Source organism: Natrix helvetica, assembly GCF_964273705.1.
Source record: "Natrix helvetica genome assembly, chromosome: 2".
Lineage (NCBI taxonomy): Eukaryota > Metazoa > Chordata > Lepidosauria > Squamata > Natricidae > Natrix > Natrix helvetica.
The window spans coordinates 188,119,378-188,141,745 of record NC_138552.1 but is presented as its reverse complement, the minus strand read 5'-3'; positions in this window follow the sequence as shown (position 1 = coordinate 188,141,745).

Genomic DNA, 22,368 nt, shown 5'->3' with positions numbered 1-22,368 from the left:
ATTCAGACAAGCTAGTTCATAAGAAAAAATGGCAGTAATTAAATAGGAGCAATCAAATATATTTCTAATTTGTTTGGAGGTTTTTGCTATTTTTTTGCACCTTTGAGTCATTGTTGGATCCTAGCAACTGCAGCTTTCTTAGCAAGAATTCAGATTTACCATTGCCTCCTTCCTGGGACTGAGAGAGGGTAACTAGCTCAAGGTGACTAAGCTGGCTTTGTGCCTAATTTAGGGCAGGTCTAGAACTCACAGTCCTCTGATTTTAACCATTGTACTAAACTGGCTCTGATAGAGCCTTGCAATTTTCCAGCTCTCCATATCTCAAAATTAAGTGCTAAATAAAGTAGGATCTGGAACCAGATCATACTTTTTATACACAAGATACTTTCAGATTCTATTAAGTTCATATGTCCACATGGGCCACCTGGTCCATTTTTCTGTTTAGACAGATAAAATGTGTTCAAATAACACACTCGGTAAGAGAACATTTTGGACTAAATCTTCATCTTAAAAGGTGAAGCAGGATCCCCACAGGATCACAGAGTGTCCGTGTGTGTGTGTGTGTGTGTGTGTGTGTGTGTGTGTGTGTGTGTGTTCCCCCTGGAATGCCTCAGGCAATTTCAACCAAACTTGGTACACATATGACTTACTCTCTCTGGAAACAAATACTGTGGGGGTAAGACACCTCTAATACCCCTTGGTGTGTATGTTCTGTTACAATACAGCCTGTTGTACCTTAAATGGATTCTACTGTACTGCCCTAAAATGGCTTCTACTGTACAGTGCAGTGGAATTGCACTGGTAATGGCTTCACTGTACTCCACAAGGGGGTTCCCTCTGGTAAGAGGGAAAACCCAACATTAGAAATTAGGTTTGGTCCAGACATTTCCCCCCTATAAATAAATACCTGGACAATGCCAGGTTATCGGCTAGTTCGCTATAAATTTGCTAGGATGGAATGGGGATAGGTAGAAAGGGAACAAGTGATTTGAACCACTTGCACAATCATAGGGAAAGATTTCTCAGAACAATTCCACTCATAAAACCTAGATTGGCACCTTTGTAATAAAAAAGAATAGGCATGCAAAAGAATACATTCTTCCCAGATGAATTCTAATCAGAAAAAGATAGACTGAGCAAGAACTCATGAAGAAAAAAGTGGGGAAAGGATTATGATCTGAGATCTTGATTTTACTGTAGTTTGTTGGATTTTCTTTTTTGTTTGCACCCTAAATTTTCACTGCAATCAGTCATGCCCTCCCCCAACCATTGGAATATTAAAGGACCATTTCAAAACAAAAGATTTGTTAAGTATGCATGTATATATTTATGCTGCTATGAACCTTCCTCAAATCAAACTTTCACTTAAATAATTACCTTCCCAGTAATCTAATAAATAAATAGACATGCCTGCCAAGATGTTGAGAAATACTTTCCTTCTTGCCTATAAATCTAAACTCTGAACTACTCACGGGATCAGAAAGTTGGTGTTGTGATTATCGTGGTTGAAAAGCCTTGCTAATGATATTCCCAAATGTTAGTGATGACCTTAACAGAATTATTAATTTTTCTAATGCTCTACATTGGTCAGCTTTTTGTGGGGGTCAACACTGAAAGTCCCAAATCTCTACCCTTTTCTCTTCTTCAGGTTCTTCCAGTTCCTCTTAAAGTAAATTATTTCTCTGCACATTTTAAAACTTTGAAATATTGTTCAAATTGTTTTAACCCAATTGGCCAAGGGTAGATTTAGCCTCTGTCATAAGTTTGCTAGTGGGCTTGTGTGACAAAAGGGGAGGCATTTAAACAGCTAAACCAGTGGTGGGTTTCAAAAAATTTTGGAACCTACTCTGTGGGTGTGGCCTGCTTTGTGGGAGCGGCTTGCTGGCCATGTGACCAGGTGGGAGTGGCTTGCTGGCCATGTGACCAGGTGGGAGTGGCTTGCCAGCCATGTGACTGGGTGGGAGTGGCTTGCCGCCCATGTGACTGGGTGGGAGTGGCCAAGACGATGTCACTGAATTCTTTGCCCCAATGGATGAACTACAAAATAAGTACAAAAACAATAAAAGAGCTACTTACAGAAGGAAGATGACTGTTCTTGCCAGTCTTCAGTATAACTGACTCCAATGCACAAAGAAGAGACACAGAAATGAACTCTTTCATTGCATGCACTGCATCGAAACCAGCACACAAAACAATAAAGACAGCTACTTACAGAGGGAAGATTACTGCCTTGCTGGTCTTCTGCACTACCACCTCACCACCTTGCTCCAATAACCTGCACAAAGGAGAGACACAGAAAGCAAGACTTTACTATCTCAAGAATGAACCAAGCACAGAGCACACCCAGCAATAAAGACAGCTACTTACAGAGTACACTGACTTGATGGTCTTCTGCACACCACCTTATTTCCTTTTTCTGAAATTTAGTTCTCAGTTCCAAAAAACAGGAATATATGAATTAGGTTCACTACTTAGGTCGGTCCAAGTATCTATTCAGAAGTTAGTGGTTAGAAGCAATGGTAAAGCAAGATATGGAATTAAAACCAGAAATATTTTGCTGGCTATTTGAAAGGGAGTACAATATATATTTAATTTTACACATGTTAGCAGCTGCTGGAATTGTGTTTGCACAACAGTGGAAAAACAGAGATATGAAAATGAATAAATATTACAATGTGCAGGAATAAATAAATTGACAATTAAAATCAAGAAGGCTTTGAATACTTTTTCACGTGGGATTTATTTTAGCAATTGCTAACTAAAAGAAACAGAAATTAGAAATCCAAAAGTATGAAAGAAAACACCAATTATGTAAGGAAAGGTCACTAAAATGTATAAGGAAATATTACTAGATCATTATTAATGCGTAGATAACTACGGGACATTACACACCCACACACCCACAAACTATGACAGTGCCAGGAAAACACCAAAAAATAAGAATTCCCCCCCCCCCCAAAAAAAAGACTGCAAATGAAACCAGTTTTTTCCCCCTAACCCTAAGGACAGGAAAGACAAAGCCACTGGAATAAAAACCATCAAAGCATTGTGGGAAATTATAACGGACAGTGCCAGGAAGCTCACAGAACCAGCAACAACCTCAGAATTAGCTAAACAACAAGGGTGAACACAAAATCTGGCAAAGCTGCCTTGCACCTACCTGGCCTGCCCATAGAAAAGCAGCCACTTTGAGACACATAAACCTGGTCTGAACACTTAAAAGCAACATATTGCATCACAAAGAAAACATTAGCAAGAAGGAATAACATTTCTTGTAGTAAATATATTTTATAAACAATTAAAAAATAAAAATGCCCTAAAAATAATTTAAAAAAAAATATATTCTATAAATAAAAAAATCCTTAAAAACCATTGTTAAGTATTCAACCAGCAATAATTTATACTGTAACCATTTTAAGGTATTGTACCAGCAATAGTATACTGTAACCATTATTCCACCAGCAATAATTTATACTGTAACCATTTTGAGGGTACAGCAATAATTTATACTGTAACCATTTCAAACTATTCCACACACAATAATTTAAAATGAAACCATTAAAAATATTCCATAAACAATAAATTACAATAAAACGATTTAAAACAATACTATGCACAATACATTTTAAAGTATTGAGTCTAGAATTTTTTAAAATTGTTTATTTTAATTTATTTTGGATAGAATCTTTTTTTAAATAGTCTAAGACAATTTAAAAAAAAGAATCCACACACTATAAATTGAAGTAAACCATTTTAAAATATTCTATACTTTTAAGTGAAATTATTTTTAAAAATTCTATGCACTATAAATAAAATATTATTTTAAAATACATTAAAAAAATAAAGAAAAAAAACCTGGGTTACTTACCAGCAGGCAGAATCAGCAGCACTCCGATGCGATGGATCCAACTCCAATGCAATGGATGGATGCAACAGGGAGCAGACAGGCACAGAGGCAGCAGGACAGGTAAGACACTGGACTGGAGGGACAAGGCCAGGGTTGTCACTAAGCAGGTCGCCTGGCAGGATTAGCCAGCCAGGCGAGGCTGCAGAGGGGGGGCGGGGGGCTTTCGGCCTTCCCTCACAGAAGCCAGCTGCCCTCCGCCCACCACCCCCACTGCCCCCGCCAGCCCGCAGCTTTAGCTAGGGAAGGCCTGAAGGCCTTCCTCGCTGAAGCCAGCCTCCTTCCGCCCACGCCGTCCCTGCCAGCCTGCAGCTTTAGCTAGGGAAGGCCTGAAGGCCTTCCATCGTGGAAGCTAGCCTCCCACCACCCCTCCCCCTCATGCTTAGTTGCTTACCTGAGGGAAGCAGCAAGCTCCTGGAAGGCGAAGGGAGTTTTGAAATGGAGGGAGGAATGTTGGCCGTTTTTAAACGGGTCATCTCCAACCAATCAGTGAGTGGTGGGCTGGGCTAGCCTAGTTTAGTGCGGACGGATGGGGGAGCGAGTGAGCTGCAACGGGACATCAAGGGTGATCGAGCGACAGGGCCGGTGCCAGTTCCCAGAAATTACTTCCGGGTCCGGTTACTTCTGGGTCCGGTCACGAACCGGTTCGCCTGAACCAATGAGAACCGGCAGAAACCCACCACTGAGCTAAACCTATCTTTTCCCTTTGCCAAAGAATGCACATGTAGCCATTTGGCAAAGCTCACTCTCCTTTTCCCTTTATAAATTGTGTAGGCTGACAGAAAATGAGTTAGGAAAGAATGAGCTTTGCCTGTGGGAACCCATTGAGTGTGACCTTAGTCCCAGTTTAATTGAATATATATTAAGCCTAATTATTTCAAATGTGTCTGTCTCTTTATGAAGCTTCCTATTTGAAAAAAAAAGGTAATTAAGGTTGCTATTTGAAAAAAAAAAAAGATATTTCCCAGCAGTTCCAACATTGATTCTTAACTACAACAGTTAAAATAGAAGTTATATAGGAAGGAAAAGATGTACACTAAGAGAAACTACATTGCTGAACATTTTTATTGAGCTTTCATGTTCCTCAGGGTACATCTGGGGCTAATTTAATATGTCACTTATAAACCAGTATGTTTTGTGTGCTATTGATGTTGAAACTTTTCTCCTATTTCCATATCATACTTTCTGAAAGCAGCTATAGGAAGAGAATGCACATGTTTTGTCTGTGTTTTGAAAACTATGGGAATCTTGGAATGGGAATTCTTAAGAAGAGGAACACACAGACTTCAGTGAAGTTAACTCAATGCCAAAAGGATCGTTCCTACCCAAACAGCAATGCAAATCTGTCAGACCCCAAAACAAGAGTGACACTTGGTGATTCTTCAATGCTGAATCCTTTGTTGTTTCACACCTATAGACAAAACCATGCCAGACTGAGCACTTTACTATTTGCATCTACAATATACTGTGAACTATTGGGGAGGGGCTGTCTTCACCATCTTTCACTTGTAAGAGCTGCAGTGGCACAGTGGTTAGAATGCAATACTGCAGGCTACTTCTGCTGACTGCCGGCTGACTGCAATCTGGCAGTTCAAATCTCACCAGGCTCAAGGTTGACTCAGCCTTCCATCCTTCCAAGGTGGCTAAAATGAGGGCCCAGATTGTTGGGAGCAATGTGCTGACTCTGTAAACCACTTAGAGAGGGCTGTAAAAGCACTATGAAGTGGTATATAAGTCTAAGTGTTATTGCTATAATATCTGAATTGAGTTACCTTTTAGACCTCTGGAATGCAACTCCTCACTCTTGGGATTGGCTCCCTTACCACATTCCACCCCAAATCTCAGTGAGAGGTCTAAGAGAACACCGATTTCAGGACATGGACTGATTGCAACAACTGGACTAACTCCTAGCACTAGCAAGGAGATGTAATTTGAGACAGAATGGCTGATCCCAGACAAGTGATGGAATCAATATGAGACAAGAGCATTTGGGTGAATATGCACAAATATTGTGTGCATCTTTTGGGGATATATGAGAAACTATGAGAAAGAAGCAAGCTGCAAGCCTTGTTTGTACCTACCATATAGAGAAACAAAATATGCATAGTATCCTGGGCATCATACAACATGTAAAAAGAATCTAATTAAATAATTAGATTTGTATAGTCACCAATCTCACATACATGACATTGGGTGGCATATATAAAAACAGACAAAACTTGAACTATGCAATGACTTCTAAAGCCTTACAGTAAGTTGTATAAAAATGAAAGAAGAACACTTTGATTTGAAACAAACTGGGAAATCAACTTTTGAATTCCAACATCAACTTTGGGAAAATAATCTTTTAGTGTACATAAAAAGTAGCAATAATAAAGAAGAATTTAATAAGAAGATTTCTGTTTTCCCCAAATTTGGGTGAGCAGGATAATTTCATTCCATCCCAAAGATCTTAAGACAAAAAAGATTGCTTTGAACATAATAACTCCCTAGTATTTATGCATAAAATATAATTAAATAATTAGCTATTGTTGGATGAAGCTTTGCACTTTCTAATTTACTAGATCTGGGCTGAAAATATATGAGCAACCATTAGATGGTAACAAAAAAAACCACTGAAAACTTACTTAGTGATTATCTGGATTTTTTGCATATGATGTAGCCCAAATTTGGGAAGATACTACATTATTCTCTTTTCCTAGTTGATTAGGATTTAATTACATAGTTTGGCATGTAACCATTTTTATAATTTAGAGAGATATTATCCAAGAGGAAAAATCTCCTTTATACCAGCATATTTTATTCATATGTTATTCTCCAATATTCTCTGGTTGACTTTCAGGATATGATCAAATTAGGCAGTTTGTTCAGATCTAATTAAGAAATTAACAATTACTCAGCCTTGGCAGTTTGATTTTTTTAAAAAAAAAAATATTAATGCTAACATCACCTTGGCTGTTTATAAATGCCCATATAACTTATATTTATAGAATATATTACACTGCTGTCAGAAATGCAAAGCTAATACATTGAAAATCCCCCTTGGGAGATGGGGGAAAGCCTTCATTGTCTGGTTTGGATTGCAAAATTGCATTGGAGGCATTCTTCTCCTTGAGTGTCTGAGGCAGACATATGGTATGTTTGGGCATATTATAAAGATGAAACACTACTGCCTTTTTATCAAATGGAGCTGGTCAACGTTTAGTGGAATGTGATTTCTGAAAAAATAGGTTAAACCTATCACACCTCATTTGTCTTATATTTGAATCAGTGCATAGCTGGAATCTATGTCTATTAGAAAAATAGCTCTCTGATGCTAGAAAGCCAGTTTGATGAAGTGGTTAAGGCATCAGGGTAGAATCAGTCAGTTTTAGTCCCACCTTAAGCATCAAGTCATCCGAGTGACCTCTCGCCAGTTACTTTCTCTCTACCCAAAATAACAGGCAAATTACTTCCAAAATCTTGCTAAGAAAACTGCAGGGACTTGTTCAGGCAGTCACCAGGAGTAAATGCTGTCTTGAAGACACAAAACAAACAAACAAACAAAACTCTAGGGTGAGACTATAAATATCTCCCCTATACCTCCAGAACAACAATAAACTCCTGACTAGAATGTTTACTACTATATATCATCAAGAAAACCTTGAAGGACAAGGATGAGGAAATGCAACTGTCTGGTCTGGGGAAAACAGCATTTCCCCAATATCTTTCTTTTCATTTGACTTCAGTTCCTTCCTTTAAGAAATAGTCTGACAGTCCATCAAAGGGCACTGTCAGGACAATGTGTCATTTTCACAAGAGATTGGCTTAATAACACCTTGTGGTCACAACCACATTGCAGCTTGCAGAAAAAAGAATAGGAATAATCTTTTAAATATCTTTAAGCTTGTCAGAGCACAAAAATTGGTAAATCATTAACTACCATACATTTGCATGCAGCTATGCAAAGCTCGCTCTCTCTCTCTCTCTCTCTCTCTCTCTCTCTCTCTCTCTCTCTCTCTCTCTCTCTCTCTCTCTCTCTCTCTCTCCTGTGTGTGTGTGTGTGTGTTCAGGAACATGTGAAAGGTTTATTATGCTTTCAGATTTATGAGACAGCAACATTGCATTTGCCTTGCATTAATTTGCTCTTATAGCTGGCTGTCACTGCACTTCAATGTATATGTATGAAAACAGTATGGCTGAATGACATAATACATTCTGTGTGAAATTAACAATAATGTGGCTGAATATAAAATTTACAGAAGAAAAGTAGTGGGCAAGAAGGTGTATAATATGTCTTTTCATTCAGATTACAATTTTTAAAATATAAAATAACAGGATAATTTTGAGTATACTTTTTCTTTTAATTCTCATAAATACTTTTCTGAATAGGTACACCTGGGACTTTCTTTCTTTCCCTTACATATGAATTTTTGTATACTTTTTCATAACTTACCCAATTGTAGACTTGTGATCTGCATCTCAGAATACAGAAGAAAAGTAATTTTAGCATTCAAATACAAATGGGACAGTATGTAGATTTGGAAAATGTAAATTCTAGATTGTGTACTTGTCGCTATGTTTGTAGAATACTTTCAACCCAATGCATATTCATGCAAACAGAACTCTTTTCAGAAGTGGTTAATGCAAAATGGAAGAACATGATTTCTGTTAGATACTAGCTTCAGCTATAATGGTTTCCACCAAGGTCCTCTGTTCCGGCATGAACAGAGGTTTAATCTCATTGGTCGAACGGTCTGACAGCTCCCTATAAAAGGGCTGCTGTCAGACTCAACCTTCGCTGGATTGTACATAGTTGCTACTGAGTTAATAAAGAGCTGTTGTTACCATTAGCCTGTGTGTGCCTTTCCATTACCCGATCTAACACTGGCGACGAAGGTGGGATTGGAAGGAAACTAGGCGAACCAAAAGGAGTGTAGCAATCCAGCAAGTAAATACAGCCTGGAGCTCGGCGCGGCTTTGAGCAGCCATTTTCAAGCGGCAAACTTAAAACGCCCTCAGAACACAAAATGGCCATGCATACCCCACCGACTCTGTATGACCAGTCACTGAGCACTGGGACTCATATATGCTGAGGTTCAACTGCTTCCTCGAAGCCAACCACCTCATGGGCCTTTCTGAAGGCCGCAAGAAGAACATGTTCCTCGGTTACTGTGGATGGGAAGTGTTCAAAACTGCCAAAGACCTGTCAGAACCAACGCTGCTATAATTGGTCACTTGGTCCATGCTCCAGCAGATGCTGCAGACTCACTACGCTCCCAAGCCATCTAAGTACGTCTTCCGGCACGAATTTAATATTCGCAACCAGAAGGAATGTGAATCAATCAACGAGTACGTTGCGGCGCTATGAAAGGCCGAAGCATACTGCGAGTTCTGAGACCTTGATGAGCTTATTCTTGACCGCATCATATGCGATGTGCAAGACATTAATTTACAGAGGAGGTTACTCACCAAATTTAACCTCACTCTACAAATTGCCTTGGACGAAGCCAGGGCATCAGAATCGGCCGTCAAGTCAACAGAAACCCTGCAGCACCAAAGCACTCCACAAGATGCGTGAAAGAACACACACATTCATCACAAGGCTGCAGAGGCTGAGAGCTCAGAAGGCAAAGAAGATGACAGCTGCTGCATGCGCAGTAGCCGCCCTAAGCTGGCGCGCAAATTCAAACTGTGTTTCCCGCCATCACTAGCTGCACAGGAGACCATGCCCAATCGGCTTGCCATTTCCACGACGCTATCTGCCAGCACTGCGACCGAAAGGGAAACATTGCCAAGGTTTGCAGAAATGACCACCCCACGATGAGCCAAGTGGGGTGGCAACCCAGGAGCAGATTCAACTGCCTGCAGAGGCCCAACCAAGCAGCATGGCAGAAGCCACCACGGCGCTCAGAGGGCAACACCAGAATCACCTACCACACCTCAATTGGCCAAGTCCGCACTAGGTGGCCAAAAAAGCTGAAGGTCACAGTCCTCATTGAGGGCTCTCCATGCGAGATGGAGATCGATGTTGGGTCATCACTGGCCATCATGCCATGGTCTACCTTCAAGTGGGCTATCCCTAGCCTGAAGAAGCAGCATCTACGCGCCCCTGACATCCACCTTCGCGATTACCAGGGGAACCGACTTCTCATCGTGGGACAGGACACCTTCCGGGTGCAATTCAAGAAATACAGTGACCAGCTCCCAATAACGGTGGTCAGCGGCAACTTGCAGAGACTCCTGGGGCTTGACTGGTTCGAAGGCCTGGGCCTAGAAGTGACCGGTATCAATGCCTTGAAAGCCGAGAGCGCTGAAGCGATTTATAAGGAGTTCGAGGATGCCTTCTGCACTGGTCTGGGTAAGTATGTGGGGACTCCAATCTCTTTTGATTTGAACCCCAACATAGCCCCCATAAGGCTAAAACCCAGGAGAGTACCTTTCGCTCTCCGCCCCAAAATTGATCTGGAAATTGACAAGCTCGTAGGCCAGGGAATCCTGGAGCCGGTTGATCATGCACACTGGGAGACCTATAGTGACACCTGTCAAATCTGACAGGTCTGTCTGCATCTGCGTGGACTACAAATGCACAATCAATAAAGTGTTACCCTGTACCCATTGTACAACACCTACTACATTCTCTAGGCCCCGGCAAAGGCCCCAGCAAAGTATTCGCTAAATTGGACATGGCGCAGGCATACCAACAATTGCCTGTAGATGGCGCTACAGCGGAGGCCCAAACCATTGTGATGCACAGCGGTGCATTCAAATGTCACCGCCTGCAATTTGGAGTTAGTATCACCCTTGGACTGTTCCAAAGTGTCATGAAATGGCTTTTGCAGGGGACTCTAGGAGTTGTCCCCTAATTTGACGACATCTTGGTATCAGCTGCAAATGAGGTGCAACTTTTCAAATGTTTATGAACTGTAGGGCATCCTGGAAATGTCAGGATGAAGTCTTTGGGCAGGAGTTACGTGTGGTGGCTTAACATGGACAGGGAGATCGAAGAATGGGTGGCTACCTGCACACCGTGCCAGGAGTCCAGACCAGCTCCCCCAGAGGTGCCCACTAAGGAGTGGGAATGACCTCAAGCACCATGGCCTAGGGTGCACATTGGTTTTGCTGGCCCAGTTCATGACCAACTTTCCTTGTAGTTGTGGATGCCTACTTGAAATGGCTAGAGGTAGTCCTGATGACCTCCACTATGGCAGCAGTGGTCATCAAGGTACTACAGAGACTTTTCTCCACACATGGCCTGCCTGACATCCTGGTCTCTGACAACAGGCCCCAATTCATGGCCATGCAATTCGAGACCTTCTTAGCAGCACAGGGAATCAAACATGCCCTGGTCACGCCATTCCATCTGGCCTCCAATGGTCAGGTTGAGAGAATGGTGAGATCTGCAAAAGAGGCCCTATCTAGGATGGGCCCGGGAGATTAGCAAACACGGGTTGACCACTATTTGCTAATTCAGAACATCACACCCAGTGCCACTACGGGGAGAAACCCCTCTGAGCTTCTCATGGGTCACCAGCTAAGTTCCCACTTAGACCGGCTACATCCAAACTATTCTGCCGCATTGCCCCCTGACTCCACAAGCAAAATTCAGAACTTTAGCATAGGGGATTCAGTTTACACCCAACTATGCCGGGGGAACTCTATGGATTCCTGCCACAGTAATGGGCATCACCGGACCTCGCTCTTATCTTGTAGAGCTTGAGGATGGTTGGAATTGGAGAAGGCATGTTGACCAACTCTGTGGCCGCCTCTCCAACTCCACTCTTAGGCAACCAGAGGTAACTCCTGCACGAGTTAGCCAAAGCCCTACCCAAACAGAGCAAGAACTCACTCCATCCACAGGCAGCTCAAGCCCGAGGGTACCAGGAAACTTATCTAGTTCTGTTGTAGGCCCGCAGAGAGCTCCGAGCGAACTGGCTGAAGAAGCTCCAGGGGCGGCCGGTGAAAGGTTCCAGGAGCTTCCACCAAGTGGAGCTGCGGAGCAAACAGGTCTGTCCTACCTGTCCAAAGAACACCCTCCGACTGAACTGCACAGGTCAGGCAGAGCTACCAAAAAGCCCGCCTACCTGCATGACTACGTAACCAGTAGGATTACTCCATGTAAGAGGGGAGGGGTGTTAGATACTAGCTTCAGCTATAATGGTTTCCACCAAGGTCCTCTGTTCCGGCGGGAACAAAGGTTTAATCTCATTGGTCGAAGGGTCTGACAGCTCCCTATAAAAAGGCTGCTGTCAGACTCAACCTTCGCTGGATTGTACATAGTTGCTACTGAGTTAATAAAGAGCTGTTGTTACCATTAGCCTGTGTGTGCCTTTCCATTACCCGATCTAACAATTTCTCTGTTGGGATCCCTAATCCATTCTCAAGAATTAGAGGACACTGTAACAGTGTATAAAATGGCATCTTCTCCTCTTCCATTAGTGAACCTTATGGTTGTTTGGAAAATCCAAAGGATTCTCACATACCTATTTAGTGAAGTAAAAAGCTGTCTCAACTATGAACTTCTGATATAAAATACGTGATCTGCATTTTAATGAGAATATACCTAAAGTGCTGCATTTAATTATATTGAATGAAGCTTTGTTGCTTAAATGGTAAGAATGCAGTTCAAAAATCTCCAACATATGTTGTGGAGTATGTTAATCAAAATGGATTAATTTAGATAAAATTGCTCACAAAAAGTTATATATGAACAAAATATGACTACTATATATAGGTTTTGAATATGATAGGGGGCATTAGGAGGAATGTGCACAAAATGATTTATAAGAGTGCAATGTAGCAATAAACCCCTCCTTCCCCCCAAAACAGAACAGAATACTTTATTTGGCCACGTGTGATTAGATTAGTGGTGCAGAGCAGTGATGGGTTCCAGATCCCATCGCAACCAGTACGCTGCAATGGGACCAGGCATCCACCATGTGCACACCCACTGTCCACAAAGCTCCAGCTGCTTGGCGGAGCATCGTGCAGGAGCCATACTCTGTGTACGCAACTGCCCCGGTCGCCTTAACTAGAGGTAAGGAGGGGGCAGGCGGGTGGGCCCTCCGAAGCACCATACCAGAATGGCGCCTGCTGCTCCCAGCAGGCATCAGTACGCCCATACCGGAGCATACTGGCCGGAACCCACCACTGGTGCAGAGGCTCTCAATCAGTGGTGGGTTTCAAAAAATTTTAGAACATCTTCTATAGGTGTGGCCTGCTTTGTGGGAGTGGCTTGCCAGCCATGTGACCAAGTAGGGGTGGCTTAGCAGTCATGTGACCGGGTGGGCATGGCCAACTTGTAAAATGTGGTGAAACTCACTTAACAATGCTCTTGCTTAGCAACCGAAATGTTGGCTCAGAAACTCTAGCATTTGAAGCACACAAGTCTTAAAGCTGTCAAGTTACAAGACCCTTGCACCCCTAACCCTTTAGAAAAAAAATGCCAGTGGTGTTCAAACTTGACAGCTTTAAGACTTGTGGACTTCAACTCCCAGAATTCCTCTTCTCGCTCTTCATCTTGATGATGTGCGGACGTGCGGGGGGGGGGGAGCTGGAACCGGTTCTAAACGGCACTGTAGATTTTGGCAGTAGTAGAGAAAATGAGAAGGATAATAATACTACAGCCATACAACATGATGTAGAACAATAGTGTGAGGATTAGGTGTTCAATAGAGTGATGCCATGAGGGGAAAAACTTTCCCTCTATTTAGCTGTTTTGGTATGCAATGCCCTTAGTGCAATGTCCTGAGGGGAGGAGTTGAAACAGTTTATGTCCAGGATGTGAGGTTTCTGTAGATATTTTCTCAGTGTTGAAAATAAAGAGAAACTGAAATGCTTATCTGACTTTTGAGTGTTAAAACCTTTTTTCATTTTCCTAATTTTGTAAAACTCGGTAGTCTACCACAAAGAGAAAGTCAAATGAGAAATTATCTACAGAAAGAGCATTTGATTTAACACAGTGTGCGTCACGTTTCAGCCACAGGCTGACTCAAAAAATAGTATCAAATATATATTTCACAATCCTTCTGCTTTTCTTCTCTATCTAATACGTTAAGTACTGTGTTTTACATTTATCCTGCCTTCAAAAATCTAATCTCTTAATTTTCAAATACTGTAGTAAATGGTACTTGCTGATGTACAAAAAGAAAGATATTCTGATGCAGACCTACGAAAATTAGTTGGTCTAGTAAAATTGCTGTATGTGTGTGTTAGGGACAGAATAGAGCGATTACACAATAAAATGTTGGAACCCATCTACTATCACAGCAATATGAGGATAATAGATGTCTTGACAAGAATCCTTTAAGGGTTGCACCAGTCTCTATCTTTAGCAATTAGTTAGTCTGAGTGTACCATTTCTACCCTCCAGTTGGATATCACGGCTTTAGTCAAGAACCAAGAAAAAGACTGAAGCTGTCCATGCTCCTGTCAATATTTTGAAGCTGTAATTTCTTTTTTGAATTACAGCCTCCCAATTCTTTGAGAATTGTTAGTTTCTCCCTCCACTACCTTCTCTCACTACATCTTTGAAAATATTGATCAAATCATTGATGGTGTTTGAAAAATAAGAAAAGGACACTTCATATGAGATTCAGGAAAACTAAGAAGCATTCCACATATGATACTTTCTATTCAGCTAATAATAACAACAATAACATAATATATATGAAATATAGAACTAAGTGGGTATATAGAGCACTTAACTCCCCTGTTCGCAATTAAATGCCTTATGCCACCAGGCTTGAAATTTTAGACCTGGACAACCTCGAACTATGCCGCCTACATTCTGACCTAAGCATAGTTCACAAAATTATCTGCTATAACATATAGCAATTGTATAGTAGTCGTATACCTGTAAACGACTACTTCAACTTTAACCGCAATAATACACAGGCAAACAATAGATACAAACTCAAAGTAAACTGCTCCAAACTCGATTGCAGAAAATACGACTTCAGCAATAGAGTGGTCAATGCCTGGCACACTCTACCTGATTTTACTGTTAGTCCCTCAACCCCCCATATCTTTAAGCTTAAACTGTCCACCGTGGACCTCACATGTTTTCTAAGAGGTCCCTAAGGGGGCATGCATAAGCACACCAGCGTGCCTACTGTCCCTGTCCTACTGTCCCCATTGATATGTACTCATTTTGTGTGTTCATGGCCATGTTATAGTTATTTATATCCATCTATTTGTACCAATCTCATGCAATAATGTCCATGTCTATACTAATACCTGTTACCTTGTACATGTTGACAAATAAAATAAATACATTAAATAAATAAATATACAGTATATGAACACAAAAGGGACAGAAGAGATAATAACAATAAAAGCAAGCCTCATTAGGCAGTGTGACATCTTATCATGGTTGGATCATATTTCCTTGGCTCAGTTTCACATTGTCTCCAAGAAAGCAGCCTTTGCATGCTTGCTAGCCCTGAGGACTATAATATTTGTGTCCCAATTGCTGACAGTGTGTCTCTTACTAAGCATATGAATAATCAACAAAGCAATGCATGAAGGCTCATCTGTGTCCAGAGACCTGCAGTGATGTTGGCTGTTAGCTCCATTTTACAATGTTTTTTCTAAAACTTTTTATGCATTCATGCCAACAAGCATAGATTCTCCAAGAAATGTACACACCCACATACATTCACATGCATACACAAATACTGTATATGTATGCATGTACTATATCAGAGGTGGGTTGCTCCCGGTTTGGCCGAACCCGTAGTGGCGGTGGCAGGAGGCTCCGCCCACCTGCCCAGACACTTCTGTGCATGCGCAGAAGCATTGTGTGCATGCGTGAGCAAGCACAAGTGAACCGGTAGTAAACCTGTTAGCAACCCACCACTGTACTGGTTAGATTTGTGTTTGTGTGTGCATTATTGTATATTATATGTAAGTATGTATGAAATACTATGTACAAATATATGTATTAAACAGCACAAAATCAGATTACAAATAGAAACAGAGTTTATAAGATTTGATTTAAGTTTGGCTACACTTAACCTTGATTGTCTCCAAACATGCTAGAAAATCTGAAATCAACATAAGAAACACAACCCTTCCATTGATTTTTTTTCCCCCTTGAACCCTTTTGGATTTTGAAGGAAGATCCTTCTATAAAATTCCTCCCAAAGCATTTTGCTCCCTGAATTATTCTGATCTAAGAAACAATTCCAGGAAAACAGAATCCCAGCAGCTGGAAGAAACTAGGCAAGTGCAACTTTCATAATGACCTTTAAATCTCTAGCAGGAAGATCACGCATTTATGACCCTGTGCATCTTTCTGCCTTTTATCCAGGCAATTTTCTCAATGGTCAAGTATTGGGAAATATACTGTTGTAGAGTGTTGTGATGCTGATATCCTATTCTAGAGGTTGGTGAAGGAGTGATGCAGAAATCAGTGAAAGAATTCCGCTTTTCATGGTATCACCCAGATTGATAGCGATCTTAGTACTGTGTTTTCCCCAAAATACGACCTGTCCTGAAACTAATGCCTTGCCACATTTTTCGTGTGGGCAAAAATATAAGCCCACCCCCGAAAATAAGCCCCTTGGTCAACCCCCCCTCCAGCCAGGCAGAGTACCGCTCACCAACCTAGCGGTATCCCGAAGGCACAAGCCTCAGGATCCAGGGGGGAAAGGCATTAAAGTTGCTTGGTGCCTTCAGGATACCACTAGATTGGGGAGTGGCATTCTGCCTGGCCGGAGGGGGGAGATGCCAGGCAGCTGCTCCCTTGCGAACTGGCTCCCAAAGAGCCAGGCACACCCTCAGGGGCGAAGCAGCCATGAGGTGACCATGCTCACAAGCAGCAGCCCGGCAAACCACCTCTCCAGCCGGGCAAAGCACCATTCACTGACCTAGGGGGTATCCCTAAGGCGCCAAGGCACGTGGCACTCTGCCTCACTCCCAGCTCCCATGGCTTGGCACATTTGGGATACCCCCTAGGTCAGTGCTCAGCTGGAGAGGAGGGTTGCACGAGTGCCTGTTCCACCCCTGCTGCGCTCCAAGCATAACTTCTTCCCCGGCTTCCAAACTCCAAAACTTGGCTGCCGAGTCTTCCAGAAGCAGGCGATCTAGGAGTGTGCTCTATGGTTGTGGGCTGGCTGCTGGAAGACTCTCTGTCCGGAGGACTCTCTGTCCAGCAGACAGCCCACAACCATAGAGCGCACTCCTAAAGCGGCCACTGCTGGAAGACTTAGCAGCCAAGTTTTGGAGTTTGGAAGCTGGAGAAGAAGTTATGCTAGGGGCGGAACAGGTGCTCGTGCAACCCCGCTCTCTAGCTGGGCAGAGCTCTATGCACTGACCTCGGGGGTATCCCGAATGTGCCAAGCCGGGGAACTGGGGAGCAGGCAGAGCGCCACGTGCCTTGGCGCCTTAGGGATACCCCCTAGGTCAGTGAATGGCGCTCTGCCCAGCTGGAGACGGGGTTTGGTAGGTGGCTGCTTGTGAGCATGGTCACCTCATGGCTGCTTTACCCCTGAGACTGTGCCCGGCTCTTCGGGTGCCAGTTCACAAGGGAGCAGCTGCCCAGCAGCCCCAAAACAATAAGTCCTCCCCCTATAATAAGCCGAAGGCCATATTTCGTGGGGGCAAAAGAAAATAAGACCCTGTCTTATTTTCGGGAAAACATGGTAGCAATAAATAATGTATAATTTTTTATTTATTTTTTATTCCAGACCAATAAAATTTAGGCCCAATGTTTAAATTATGGAGGACCAAATATGAAAAAAAATGGATAAAGGATATCAACCACCTTCTACAAACCATAGCTTTTGGCTTAATGGACTGAGATGAAGCAAAGAATCACCCCAAAGATTTTCTTCAGACAAAACCTGAGATGGCAAAGTCTCAGGTGTGCCCCATGGGAAATGCAGCCAAGCTCTAGATAAACAAAGACATTTGATAGACTGAGGCATGTGGCTTTCTGAAACTTAAATTGGAAAGCCTCCAAATTAAAACTGTCTGTATATACAGAGTTTTGCACTGCATAGCAAAAAGTATTTTTAGACCTTATGCTTTTTACAGTTTTATTGCTGGTAGAACATAATAATTGCCTTGATTATTAGCATCATTAAAGATTGCATTTTGAGCTCTAATCTTACTCAATTGGTTATTGAGGTTTGGAAAAGGACACCTAAGTACTTGAAGCTGTTAACCTGATTAATTGACCTTAAAGGGGATGCTTTAATCCTGGAGAAAACTAGAACTGGGTTTTTTAATAAGAAATTCCAAGAACTTCCCTAGAAACAGTTGGATGGTAAAGCAGCTAGATATCTACAAAGGGATACCAGAGTTACGGGGAAATAGACACATCGTCTGCATGCATGATGACATGTAAATGTTAATATGAAAATTATTCTACCCTTCATTTGCAAAATCAGAATCAAAATGGAAATTCTTCATATTTTTTTTTCAAATGACCTATGATTGACATTTGGAATTCTCTGCTGTCAAACAGGTAAAAGGGTAAAATTTAAAAGTTTTGGGGGAAAAATCAAACTGTACCAGCCTGTTTCTACATGTATGCAAACTCAGGCAATGGCTTAGGAAATCACAAGGGTGAAACTCCAACATCCAGCAAAAACTGGAAATCACTGTGGCTTTTTTTTCTTTTCGGGGAGGGGGGGGAGAGAAAAATATTATTTTCCATTTAAACAGAAATCCCTTTAGAAATTTAACCAGTGCGAATAACAGCATGAAATTTACAGAACAAATTATACCCTGGAAATTTGTTGGTAACTAACAATTATTAGTCCTTACAATTCTAAAAATGAAACGTGTCTTTCAACTAAAAATAACCAAGCAAAATTGAACTGTTAGTTTATAAATGTACACGAAAGATGACTTCTATAGGCTATAGCAGAAAGAGTACTGATGAAGGTCACCATGCAGCATGTATAGTAGCTTGCCAACATATTCAGCTTTTATTTATCCCTCAGGAGAAGAATGAGAATGAGAATGAGAATGAGAAGAAGAAGAAGAAGAAGAAGAAGAAGAAGAAGAAGAAGAAGAAGAAGAAGAAGAAGAAGAAGAAGAAGAAGAAGAAGAAGAAGAAGAAGAAGAAGAAGAATTTTTTTCAGTGTTGTGAAGTAATGAAAGAGGGACAGGGTACCAAAAATAGGCAGCCTCCAACAGTAAGGTCATTTTTATCTGCAGATGCCCCTGTACTTAGTTAATGATGTTATTCCATGTTCTGTCACTTTATTAAAATTGCCTCTGGAAAACCAATCATTCAAATTTCTGGTATTAGCATAGAAAAACTGTAAAGTATTTCTGTCTATGCCTTTTCAATTCTACAATTATTTAAAAGTAGGGATGCTGCCCCAAGTCACATGTAAGCAAGGTGGGCAGCTATATAAATCCAATCAATAAATAAAGCAAATGAAAATATTGCTTTTTGGGTGGGCAGAGAAATCCATTACAGTCTATATTCTCTCTATCCATCTATTCAACATTCTACTTCTATCACTCCTATTCTTATTCATTTTTCTTTATCTATTTTTTTCTTTTTAATTTCTATTCCTCACCCACATATTCTTTCAGATTGCTTTGTTTCTAATGTCTTTTCTTCTTTTCTGGTAACCTCTATCAAAATCGCATACTCTGAAATTGGTAGAGATTAGAGAAAATGATAAATAGATGGCTAAATGGCTGGGTGGCAGGATGGGATGGGATGGGGAGAACCAGTTTGGTATAGTGGTTAAGGCATCAGACTAGAAACCAGGATGGTGAGTTATCATTCTCTCTTAGGCACAAAGCCAGCTAGGTGACCTTGAGCTGGTTACTCCCTTTCTGCTCTAGGAAAGATGCAATGGCAAACCACTTCTGAAGTTAAGAAAACTTCAAGGGGATTGATCAAGAGTTGCCAGGAATTACAACTGACTTGAAAGGACAAAAAGTAAAATAAAGTATGTAGATAGCAATAACACTTAGATTTATATACCACTTCATGGTGCTTTATAGCACTCTCTAAGCAGTTTACAGAGTCAGCGTATTGCCTCCAACAATCTGGGTCCTCATTTTACCGACTTTGTAAAGCTGGAAAGTTGAGTCAATCTTGAGCTACTCCTGGCTGTGGGCAGTGTTAGCTTGCAATATTGCATTCTAACCACTGTGCTACAACGGTTCTATGTGTAATTCTGCAAAACAAACATAAACAATTAGTTCAGTGGATATCACATAGATATATGTACAAAGGATAGTTTATTAGAGAAGGAAGACAGAAGAAGGTATGCTTCTGTATTTGACAGGGACAAGGGAAATGTTTTGGTGAAATTCATTTTTCTGCTTCAGTTTTACATCGTGCAATACGTTTCTGCTGCTCTTTCTTTGAAACTGGGTTCATTTTTGGGGGGGAAGGGGAGTAATGCATACTGTTAACTCTGCTTCACTAACGAATAACGTATTTCATATAAGCCCCAAAGGCTACCAGTCACTATTGACACAGATTATCATTTGAGCATCTTTTGCTGAAATTAAGATTTTTAAATTCTTAATTTTGATCAAATCATGTCCCTAATTGGAACCAGAGCAGTAACCAAAACTGTTACTCATTTTGCAGATTTGTTCAAATGTGCTGAAAAGTCATAGAAAGCAATGCCATGTGTTCTATATGCGTATGGATGGATGGATTCTTATACACTGCATTTGATTTCTTTTTCTTAAAAAAAAAAAAGCTGAAATGCTTTGTCTGCTGATGGTTATTGCCCTGGAATGTTGCTAAGCATTAAACCATTTCCATATGGTGAAGAAATGCAATATATATGCATTCATTTCTGTAATACATTCCAGAAAGCAGAACACACATCACACTAGAATGACAGATAAAAAGTGGCCGTGGAATCTTGGATATATTTTCAAACAAAATCTCTTGCCTTTGGCTATGTTCCAGGAAAGTCACTCTTGCAAAAAGCAGAAAAAAATGAGCCTTACTATCCTTCCATATTGATTTGATTATTAACCGTTCTTCAGAATATTTTCCTTTTTTTTTTTTTTGTATGACTTGATTTATTTATGTCGTAGTTTTTAACTCTGGCTCAAAATGTTGCACACTTTGAGAAACATTTTGCTTACATGTTATGAAGTTAACCGGTTACAATAATACAAAATGTAATAATAATAAATAAAAAATGTCAGGCTGACTAATGAGTTGGTGTAAGATTGGATAATTCTCTGGATTTCCTAAAGTCATTTATATTCATTCGTGTGTGTGTGTGTGTGTGTGTGTGTGTGTGTGTGTGTGTGTGTGAGCATATCTTGGCACGCTGACATTTTCTGTCGTTGGGGAAATGTGAAATCCTTCTACCTTTTCTGCACTTACATGGGATAATAAAAACTCATGGAAGCCAAATAAATTAATTATTGAGTTAACGTATCTAACGCTGTTCCTTAAAATACCATGGTGGGAAAAGTTAACTAGAGGTGGCTTTCTATGGTTTAAAAGGATTACATGAATCATCTCTGATCATTGTCCAAGACATGAAATATTTCAGGGACAAAGACATGGCAGTGTCCACTGATAAGTGGCCCTTTGATCATCACGCAAGAGCATGAGTCACAGCTCAAAAGGTTAGGAACATGATGTGCTAGCATGGCTCTGCCTCTTTTAAGAAGCCTGCCAAATATAAGGGCTCACTCAGGGAGCAAAATAAATGTATGCTCCCTTCTGGGAATGCACTTTCATAATTGCCTGGGCTCTTTGATCTATCGCTTCCACCTTTGCACATTCCAACACCTGGCCTAGGCAGGGGTCCCAAGTAGAAATGATAATCAAAGCAGCTGTATATGATCAGCGCTGAGAATAAACAGCTGGTAATGGGACATTCCACGTATTTTACTTCCACCCAGAATGTGCACTTGAGAAAGCAGGATAAATCATCTAGGGGGTGAAAGGGATCATACAAGTACTCAAAGGCTGTGGATCCTGCTTTATTAAAAAAAGGGAGAAAGAGAACAAGAGGAGGAGAGAGACATATTATTTGTACTTGTGTTTGTGCTATTTCCTTCCATCATTTAAAAATTATTGGTAACATTAGCATTATTGGTAATACAAAAGAAACAGATTGTTTTTATTGTATCAAAATACTGAGAAATACAGAAATAAAGAGCTAGAACATCTTATACTACCTAATTAGGAGCAACAGATGTTTAAAATGTTGAATTATGAATTCATTGTGCATGGGGAATAGCACAGAAGATGCTGGAAAGAAAATTACTCTAGATTTACAATTTTGTATTGTAGATATCATCTCATTCTCACCTTGTCTCTTTCTCCCCATTTTTGCCTCAAAGCTGCTGGGTGGGGGAATGGAAAGGCATCCTCTCAGATCTATAGGAGAAGATAAGGAAATAATAGCACAGCATCATGTCTATGGAGATTCTCAGTCATCCAGATCATGGTTGTCCCAAAGGTGCTTTTTCAAGAGGCAACTGGACTTTTTGTTTTTTCTTTAAAGATGTTTCGCTTCTCA